The 9,008-nt window shown below is 40.9% G+C and overlaps 1 long non-coding RNA gene across 1 annotated transcript; it reads left to right on the forward strand.

Annotated features, from left to right (window-relative positions):
• The first annotated feature begins 3,155 nt into the window (after positions 1–3,155).
• On the forward strand, positions 3,156–7,355 carry LOC138810702 (uncharacterized). The gene is made up of 3 exons (XR_011367217.1): positions 3,156–3,639; positions 5,985–6,172; positions 7,237–7,355. It is a non-coding gene; the product is annotated as an uncharacterized lncRNA (long non-coding RNA).
• The last annotated feature ends 1,653 nt before the right edge of the window (positions 7,356–9,008 follow it).

Below are 9,008 nucleotides of genomic sequence, written 5' to 3' on the forward strand. Positions count from 1 at the left end.
ACATAAAGCCCTGGATTCAATTCCTCAGTACCACATACACAGAAAAAACTGGAAGTAGTGCTGTATTTCAAGGGATAGAGTGCTAGCCTTGAGCAAAAGAAGCTCAGGGACAGTGCCCAGGCCCTGAGGTCTAGCCTCAGGACTGGCAAAACAAGAACAACAACAAGAACCACCACCACCACCACCACCACAGCAAACCCTATAAATTACTAATTTAAAAAATCCACTCAAAAATCAACCAGCCAACCAAAAAAAATCACAGAAAACCATTCCTGGTCAGAGAGCTGGAGGACATCCTGCCGCAGTGTTTGAACAGGAGATTTTGCAGTCTTCTGTTTACCTTTAGAGCAAAGAAAACTTCCTTGTTGGCAAAGGAGAGTGCGTTTGCCATTTTGTTTGGGAAAAAATTATTCATTTCACTTGATTCATTTGTATTTTCTTTTGGTTACACAACCATCAGCACTGACCTTTACAGTCAGATGCTGATTTTATTGAGATCATTGTATCCCCTGACAAATCCCATGGCACAGGGTTATCATCACTTATTAGTTTGCATTTCATGTATTAGCTTTGTCTTTATTATTCTTGTGAAGGAGTTATACAAAGGGGTGACAATTCCATAAGTCTGGTAATGAGTGCAATGAATCTTAAGTCAGTATCACCCCTGCCTTTGCTTTCCCCCATTTTCCCCTCTGCCCAGGCCCACAAGTTGCATAGTTCATTTGTTACTTAGGATACTGGAACACCATGACAACATCCACCCTTCCTCCCTCCATTCCTTACCATCACCTTACCCTCCCCTTACATCTCCCCTTAGCATCACCTTTACTGAACAGAAGAGGAAACTGAGGCTGTCAGGTAAAGCAGACTGCTAAGGATGCTAGAGTAGAGACTGCCAGAGGTTAGCTTGAACCTGGGAAGCCAGTGCTGTACCATTTGAGCCACAGCTCTATTTCCCCCTTATTTGGGCAGATATTTGGACTCAAGGACTTTTCTGCCAGGGCCTGGCTTTGAACCACAAACCTCACAATTCTGCCTCCTTTGTAGCCAGGATTGCAGGCAGGAGCCACCGGCATGAGCTGTAATAGGGACGTGTTAAGAAAGGCATTGCTATAGTAAGGCTGTCTTGAGCTTTTCCCTGTGCATTGATGTGGTCAATCAATTATTTATGTATAAGTGGTGGTTGATCAAGAATCCATGATGGATTGATTTACTAATTAGCTGATATTCATCATACAAGGCTTGGGGGCTTTAATTATTACTTTCCCACAAGCATATATAGTTTCTCCATTGAAACTCAAATGTTTCTCACTCCACCTGCTTTCATCAACCATTTCAACAGTTTTCCTTATTCTGTTCTCATAGTTGTAGATCCTCTGTTTTGACAATATTCAACCTCCTTCACCCTCTTATGTTTTTAAAATTCCTTTGGATATGACCTTTTCACTTTATTTTTAATTATTAGTCCAGGCAATTTAAGATGTCGATGTGTTTACAAGGGAAATGTTATATTCACAACATTCTGAAGTACTGGAACAAAGCTTTCTGCTGGATTTCAGAACAGCCACACACGACTACATCCCTTATCATGAACAGCTTGCATCAGTGCACTATTTTCTTATAGCAAGAGCACACACATAATAATATGTAGATGCCACACAGGTCAAGATTTCACCTGTAAAACTCATTTGATCTTCCGTATTTTATAGCTTGGACATATGTAGAAAGATGTGCATTCATGACGTGTCACACAGAATTACCTCATGTCCCCAAATCCTCGGGGCTCTAATTTTCCAATTCTTCCCAGAACCCTGGTCCCCACTTGTCATTTTCCTGTCTCCATCATTTTGTATTTCTTAAATATATTACTATGATAACACAATAGCTTTTGATATTTGCTTGTTTTCACTTGTTTACAATCTTTTTATTGGCAATAAAACCTTAATTCCTAGGTGCACCAAAGTGTATCTATTTACCTAGTGAAGGTCAGTAGGGTTGCTTCCACTTTTGAGAACGCAAAGGCCTTCCAGTTGGTTTATGATGCATTGGGAAGGGAATGGGTTGGTGAATTATTGAAATATCTCTTGTTATTTCTGTTTCTCCAGAGAGAAATATGCATTATTGCCATTTCTACTTTCCAGAGCTTCTTACTTTCTCTCCTTGTAGTAGATTTCACTCCCTGACAATAATTTTACTGGACTGAAAACGTAAAGCTCTTCAAAGATGTCAATTAATCAATTAAAAATAAGCAATAATCTGTCTATTGATTGAGATGAGCTGAGACACGTAAAACAGATTTCCAAAAAATGTTTTCATGAGGGGCAGTGCTGGCTCATGCCTGTAATCCTAGCTTCTCAGGAGCTGATATCTGAGGATCCTGGTTTGAAGCTAGCCCAGGCAGGAAAAAAAATCTGTTGACACTCTTATCTACAATTAAATCACAGAAAAAGCCGGAAATGATGATGTGGCTCAATAGGTACAGTGCTAGCCTAGCATAAAAGGAGCTCAGAGACAGCACCTAGGCCAAGAATCAACTTCAACACCAGCAAAAAAAAAAAAGAAAAGTAAACAAAGAAACTTTTCGGGTACATGGATGGTGAGGAGGTGGTGTTAGTAGATGTAAGTAAGTGATGGTTGCTTTCTGTGTAGGAATGTGCAATGAAGCACATCTTGACTGCTGTCACAAATGTCAGTTGAGGAGTCCAAATTCGGTCAGCTTATAAACAATCTCCCTTGCAACTAAAGTGCTCCCCACTTTCTTGTGTGTTGGGAGCCAACAGTAAAGCTCAAAGGTCATCTTGACCCCTGTGATCGCTTGAAGGCATGTACAAGGAACTGGCTTACTTGAAAGACACCAGGTGCCTGGGATTGCTTTGCTATGTCTGCAGAGTTTGTTTTACTGTCAACCAGTTGACCTTGTCTTGTTTTTACTGCACTCTGTTTTTACTGAAATTTTCCTTGTTTTTCTGGACTATAGTAACCTTATGCTACTTCTTGACTTCTAACAGTATATATTAGGGAAAGTTAAAAATAAACGGTGCTGCAGTCTTGAGCTGCAGACCTCCTGACCCCATCTTTTGTCTCGTGTCTTTTTTTTCCCCCTCATTCTCGCCCCCTAAAACAGGATTCCCTTTCATTGCCGCCAGGCTCCGGCACTTGTGTGCTGGGGATTTGTCTTCTTCTTGTCCATTTCTCCCTGTGCACATAGACTGAGACAGAAACAGAGATTATTATAAAAATCTTAAGAGCAAGGAGACTTTTGTGGAATCTGTTAGTAGGGAACATAAATGGTGGCCTGGTGAACATGGCAAAGCTCCTGTGAGCTTGATTTCCTGGGCTTTGGTCCAAACAGGATGGAGGAAGAGAGTGCTATTCCCACTAAGTGATGGGTTCTGACTTCCTTGTGGACGGAGGGGTGCCAGCAAAGCCATGGGACCTGACACATGCTTCTACATGGAGGTTCAGTGAGGCTCACTAGGTATAAATAACCTTGAACTCCATGTACACCACAAGACAGAGAGCTCAAGACCAAATTTCTCTCTCCGCATTTGCTAAAGCTGATAGCTGAAAGCAAATTAAGTAGCATGAGGCTGTTGGTGTTCCTCCTGCTGGTCACTTTGGCCCTCTGCTGCTACGAAGGTAAGTGTTATTTATAGCCCGTCCAGCACCAGCTCTGGTAAGTTCCATCTCTCAACATTAGATATAATTTATTTGTGGTGGGGGTTGAGTTAAGGGAACTTTCAATATTTTCCATTTTATTTTCCTGACTTTCTTAAGGCGGCCTCCCGTCCAAGCATAATGTCTTTTATTTCTTTAATACTAGGATCTTTAAGCAAATTTTAGGGATGATTCAGTGTGTCACTCCTTCAAGACTGTGACCTGTATTTCAGAAGTAGTGGATGGAATGGGAGTCTAGGCTCTATCCACTTCCCATCTGTTTTACATTTGGGACAAATGTGCATGTTCTCTGAGTTTCTCCTTATTAGTACTCACAGCTACAGCCACAGACACATCGGATGAGGGTGGGAGATGAATGCATGAAAAGCCTCATGGATTGTTCATGAGCATGGCATTATCAATCGTTTTTGTTCAACAGAGTGTCAATACAGGGTTCTATAGATTTTGAACTCCTAAATTTCAATTCTTCCCATGTAGCTAGAAGGCCCACAGCCCAAAAGATCCACTGTCTCTGAATCTCTGAATAAAACTACTTCAATACATTCTGAGATTTAGCACAGCCCTGCCTGCATTCTGGGAATCCTAATAGCAATGGAAGGAAAAGTGGTACAATCATTATTACAAAGATTTTCATTTATTCCAGATTTAATTCTAGCCACTCTTTCAACTATACGTGGTCTGTCATTCCCACCATGAGGAAGGAACCAAGTGTCACTGGCTTTTACTTTTCATTTGACTTCTGGATTCTCCCTCCTGCTCTCCCAGATGTCCCTGGCCTTACCCTGTCCTAATACTTCCCATTGCATGATGTTATTTGGTCAGGATCCCTACAGAAGACTGTTAAATCAACCTTTGGCCCTGTGAATGCCAGACCTTGGAGCTTGATCTGGTGGTGAAAACCTGTAATACCAATTAAGATAAGGCTTGAGGTCTAAGTGTTTGTGGTCAGACCTGAGTAAAAGAAGAAAACCAGAAGATGTCTCATGGACATCTGGAAATCCAGGGTTTGAAAAATGGTTCTTCTTCATGTAACCACAATTTGAGAAAGAACCAAATAAATTCATTTTCCTCCTCTCATTCTCATTAATGATCTAGGCATCTATAGAAGGTAATAGAATGTCCCAATTTTGTGAAGAAGCTCTGGTTTTTGTTAAAATATTATTCCTAATTTTAGCTTTTCAGGCCACTCTACAACTAAGAACATAGACTAGATTATGAATTAATTTTTATATATCATTGTTTTTTTGTTTTTTGTTTTTTGTTTTTGTCGGTTGTGGGGCTTGAACTCTGGGCCTGGGCGCTGTCCCTCAGCTCTTCAGCTCAAGGCGAGCGCTCTACCACTTGAGCTACAGCGCCACTTCCGGTTTTCTGGTGGTTTATTGGAGATAGGAGTCTCACGGTCTTTCTTGCCCGGGCTGGCTTTGAACCGCGATCCTCAGATCTCAGCCTCCTGAGTAGCTAGGATTACAGGTGTGAGCCACCAGCGCCCGGCTATTTTTTTATATATCATTGTTTTTTGATTTAGGTAATGATTTATTTGATGACATTAATAGTGTGAGCAACAAACAAAAAAATGTATAACTTAACTTGATGAAACACCCAAATTGTCAAGGAGCCAGGAGCCAATAGCTCATGACTGTTTGTAATCCTAGCTGCTTAGAAAGCCAAGCTCTGAGAATCATGGTTCAAAGCCACTGCAGCCAGAAGTCTGTGAGACTCCAACCTCCAATTAACCCCCAGAAAACCCAGATTTGGTCTGTGCCTCAAGTGGTAGATTGCTAACCTAGAGAAAAGCACCTAAGGAAAGTCCCCAGGCTCTGAGTTCAATTCCCAGTAATGGCACGAAAAATATCCAAATTTTAAACCTCAACATTCCCTAATTTAACAATTTACTTCCTCAAGGTCTTGTGGTAGTTTTTTTTTTTTTTTTGTAAGAGTATGACTCTATGATTCATTTTAAAATTGTCACATTTAAAATTCCCCTGATCTACTATCCAAAACTAATCATGTGCAGCTCCATTAGTGGAAATAAATAATTTTCCCCAACATAGTAAAGGGAATTTAAGCCACCTAGAGAAGCCTTCAGAATGAATTTTTTAAGCAAAGTCAAAATGAGATCATAAAATCCTTGTTTTCCTGTTCCCGTGAGAGCTTTGGGAAGCCAGCCTGGAGTGTCGACCTGACCCTCTCTTTAGACAGGAGCAGAAAGCCCTGGTGGTTCTTCCCAGTTTCTAGTCTCAAGTCTGTGTAAGTGGGAAAATCTTGGACTTTCTAAACAACATTATCTTTCTACTCTCACGCCGCAGTGCATGCCGATTTCTGCCCAGATGTTCTCCGTGAACTTATCAGTTTGCTTATTCGTACCAAAATAAAACTGAAGCAGCGACTTGATGAATACAATTCACCTAGAGGATCTGCAGAAGCCTTACTGAAAGTGAAGAAATGCATAGATAAAATTCCCTTTTACGATAGAACACTAATGGCATCTGCACTGGTAATTCCTTTCTCCTTTATACATTGAGGTTTAATCAGCCAAGGACACGGGAAAGAGGTTGGCCTGTCATTTCCTGTGTGCACACAGAAGAGAGGCCACTTGATTTTCTGGTCACCTATGGGAAATTGATCTGGACCTACAAGGAGGAAGCTGAATTAAACTGCTGATTGAAACCCAGCTACCCACAGCCCCTATGGTAGACCTGTCCTTCCCAGGGCACATCCCTAGATGCCATGTTCTCTATGATGTCCTGAGAAAGACAAATTTGGCACCTGGAAGGGACCTTTCAGGGCTGAGTCCTGCTACCTCTGCCTTGTAGCTTTCCTGAGGACAGTAGAATTTTGTGCAGAATGTGAAGAATAAGAACAGAAACAGATGGGAGAGCCAGAACAGGAGCTAGCCACTGCCTGCGTGGGGTTGGATTCTCTGCCCACTTCCCTGACTGACAATTCCCTCCTTGGAATTCCCTCCACTACAAAGAGGGCTGGTCCTCTGAATCCCCCTCATCCCTGGCTAGCTCTCTATGCTGGCTCTCCCATGAGAGAGGAAAGTGTTTTTCACAGCTAGGACATAGCAGGACACAGAGCAGTTCTTTTCTTTTGCTCCTCCCCTTTCCAGTTCCAAGAACGCCTCAGTCTCATTCTTTATTAAAAATTATTTCACCTTTCAAGTTATCTTTAGTGGTCTTACAAAGGAGTGGCCATTTAGCAAAGCCGTTTAGGAATATACAATGTAGCTTGATCAATGTCACGCCTTTCAATACTCTCACCCATCCCTCCCTTACCGGGGCCTTCCCTCACTGTTCATTTTGTAGGATTATTGAGTCAGCCCTCCTGGGATTTGTGTGGTTTCCCAAAGGATGCTCTCTCCTGTGCATTGTTTGTGATGTTATCTGTTGAACTCCTCAGGAGTTTTCCCAAGATACTCTGATTTTTGTGACTTCTGCCATCCAAAGTGTTGTTGTATGACAAAACTCTAGGATTATGTATTTTTGTTAGTATCTTTGCTATAGAATCTTTATGTCTGATCTCACATTTTTTCCCTTTCTTTTTGTTTGTTTTCAGGTAAACGCTGGCGTGAAATGTTTTCCTAACTAGGAATTCATTGTTCCTGGCATCATTCAGGGCTACAATCATGAAACAAACTATAAAGCTTTGAAAATTGGAAAACTTCAATAAATTACTTGCGCTGCACTTTCCATTTGTCTATTATTATCCTATGGTGTTTGGTCTTTCACTGATGGTGCTTTGATTATGAAGTGAACTTTTGTGTTGTCAATAATGCCTTTCTGGGGCAAAACCTTGTGACCTATGGACACCTGATCATCAGGCAACAGAAAGGTAAATCTTTGTCAGGAATGGTTCTGCAATGTGATGCTACTTTCTCTTTCTGCAGACAGGGGTGTTCATGATGGCAAAGGTAACAAGCAATGGACACCACCAGTGCCACTGTGCAAGGCCAAGACTCAACACTGCCCCCTAGAAAGCATGTCAGTCTATGTGCTTCTCTTCTACTATCTTGCCCTTTTACTCCATCTAACTGCCCTTTGGCAAGATTCCTATTCAGAAAAGGAACCTATTTTTTAAATTGTTTTTCTTAATTTTAACTAAATATATCTCAAATAGATTGTAGGATAAGCTGTCACATTCTCTGTCTATCTGTCTGTCTGTCTCTCTCTCGCTGGTCCTGGGGCTTGAACTCTGGCCTATGCAATGTCCCTGAGCCTCTTTGTGTTCAAGGTTGAACTAGGCTTCTGCCACTTGAGTCACAGTGCCACTGCCAGCTTTTTCTGAGTACTTTATTGGAGATAAGAGTCTCAGGGGCTTCCTGCCTGGGATGTGTTTGAACTACTATCACCAGATCTCAATCTTCTGAGTAGCTATGATTAGAGGCGTGAGCCACCAGCACCTGGCTCTATGGTTCTTCTGAGTGATTGAGTAAGTGAGGAAAATCAGGTTAAAGAAAGACTACATTTTCAAGTTAGAAGAGGAAGTTGTTAGGGATGATTAAGGATGGGAGATAATGGCTTTAAAGCACCAAAAAGAGTTAAGCTATATAGAGAAAGGTAGGAAATAGGAGCCATCTTCAGTTCCATATATATATATATATATATAAATATATATATGTATATATATTTATATATATATATATAGAGAGAGAGAGAGAGAGAGAGTAAAAATAGATAGAGGAGGGAGCTAGGATTATAGACATGAGCCACCAATGTTTCGCTACATTATATATTTTTTAAAGGCAAGAATACTAGAGTTTATCATGAATTGATAAACTCAGGTTTTGTTTCTCTGGCAAAGATTTCATCTAATTTATATACATATATTCATTTTAAAATTTTTATTATTAAGTAGTTTTACAAAGAGGTTGTAATTCCCTAAGTCACAGTATGAGGCCAATGCATCTTTGTCAATGTCAGCCCTTCCATCCTTCTCCCTCATTAATCCCCCTTCCCAGCTCATGTATGCTTTCATTCAAGTGGAGTGACTTCAAGGGAGAGTAACCCTCTTGCTTGGCTGTCACTACCACATCAAGTAGTTAAACCTAAAACCACTCTTCCTATTGGTTTTTATATTGTTGGCTTTCTTTAGTTTCAATAACAAGTATCCAGCAAGTTCTTCTAAAAACAAAATCAGATTATCTACTCAAGTGTTATTGCTCCTGAGTTATTTATGCCGAGTAGTGCTGGTCTATCTGGATTCTTTCCCCAAAAGGTAAAACTGATTCAGGGTTTCCTAAGCTGACTTATTTTTAAGTCTTGTATCCAGGAAAGATGCTGCAGGTAATGCTGAGAATCCCACCAGGTAATGCTGAGAATCCCACACTC

This window comes from Dipodomys merriami, unplaced genomic scaffold (assembly GCF_024711535.1).
Source record: "Dipodomys merriami isolate MVZ:Mamm:240054 unplaced genomic scaffold, mDipMer1.0.p SCAF_505, whole genome shotgun sequence".
In the NCBI taxonomy this organism is placed as follows: domain Eukaryota; kingdom Metazoa; phylum Chordata; class Mammalia; order Rodentia; family Heteromyidae; genus Dipodomys; species Dipodomys merriami.